The sequence below is a fragment of the Entamoeba invadens genome, assembly GCF_000330505.1.
Source record: "Entamoeba invadens IP1 unplaced genomic scaffold scaff_1105074724735, whole genome shotgun sequence".
In the NCBI taxonomy this organism is placed as follows: Eukaryota; Evosea; order Mastigamoebida; family Endamoebidae; genus Entamoeba; species Entamoeba invadens.
The window spans coordinates 2,402-4,236 of NW_004191848.1; positions in this window are offsets into that span (position 1 = coordinate 2,402).

Genomic DNA, 1,835 nt, shown 5'->3' on the forward strand with positions numbered 1-1,835 from the left:
AGTCTTCAAATTGTCACATATGTTTTATTTAAATTTTTACCACAAAAACCCATATTCTTTTAAATACACATTTAACAAAATTGAAAAAATTGAATTACATGATTGTCTTTATATCAATTGTGATTTTAATATAGAATCAATACAAAAAGTCGAAGTGAGTTTGTTAAGTTGTAAACATTTTTATTTTGCATTAAATTCGTTGAACAACCAAATCGACTTGCAAATTGAACGATCATTTAATATGAAATTGGCAATCGAATCAAACATCAAAAACATTGTTATTAACGAATCCGATGATTTAATATTCACCCGAACAATAAATTGTGAGTTTGTGAAGTGGGTAGAATCAAAGAATATCAAAATCAAAATCATAGCCAGAAATGTTATTTTTGAACGTGTACAAAAAATACCATCGCAAATATCAATTAAACTAGTCAAATCAATTGAACTTTTAAATATAACAAAAAGAAAATTTAATATATCAGCACCTCTGTGCGAGGAACTTAAAATCAATTCCTGTAAAAACTGCAGATTTAAAATTACAACTCAATCAAAAAACAAAAAACTAATAATGGTCAACAACGTAAATGTAAAAGTTACTGGTAGCTTTAAAATCTTAAAACAAAAAGGTGTTTGTTACAAACTAAAAGGTTTAAATTACAATTGACATTTTTATTAATTTTTAATCAATTTTCAAAATTTCATTGAATTTTAATAATTTACAGGGGTGAAAATGAAGGTATTAATTTGAAAGCGAATATATTAATTTATGATTAATTTATTTTCAATTTATTGGCTAAAACTAACTAACGTGTAAATCATTAAATTTAAGCCATTTAATGCGACATAACTACAACAAAAAACAAGTAAATCTGGACAAAAACCACTATTTCCAACACATTCACGATTTTTAGAAAAGGAAAATATAGTTAATATAATAGTTACAATATTATAAAATATATTATAATTTTCAACACAAAAAATTATAACAATATTATTTATTTACTATACATTTTATTATTCTATGTTTATAATAAATTTATCATTATTTTGTTATTATTCAAACAACACTCGACATAAAAATGATTTACAATACTTTAAGTTGTGTTTCACGGCCTTCACGACCGGCCTGCGTATGAAAAACACAAACCAAAGGGTGATAATGAGCTGCATTAACCAATCTGAAAGTCAATATAACATTTTTTAAATAACTGCGTTGATAATAAATAAAAAATTAAACAAACAAACCATAAAGCTAACACTCACCCACGCGTTTAAACACACTTTAAATATTTATCAAGTTGTAAACGAGTTGTGTTTTGTTTTAAACCCCGAAAATACAATTGAATAATAACAAAATAACTATAAAACACTGTCAACTATTTTTAATGGATTAATTATAACAATTATTACTATTGATTCATTTTATAACTTTAGCTGATTATTAAAAACACACAAATTCATGATGAATTATTTATATAACTATTGATATAATTAAAATACTATTAAAATATTAATATGTTGGAATCGTTACAAAACATATTTATTGATTCTTTTCATTTTGTTTGCATTGTTTTTCATTGCAAAATTCAATTCAAAAAGGTTGGCTTAATTTACGAATCTTAAAACCTAGAAAAATGCCAAATATGGGCTCAAAACCCCCAAATTAATATAATTTAATAACTTATAACTTATAACTAACACCCTGTTTAAATATTTTAACTGTTTTTTGTGTTATTGTTTTAATTATTATAATACTATCACTTTAAAAACCAGATTTTAATGACTTTTTGCCAAATTCTACAAACATTATTTCTTTGCTTATGGGTGTTAAG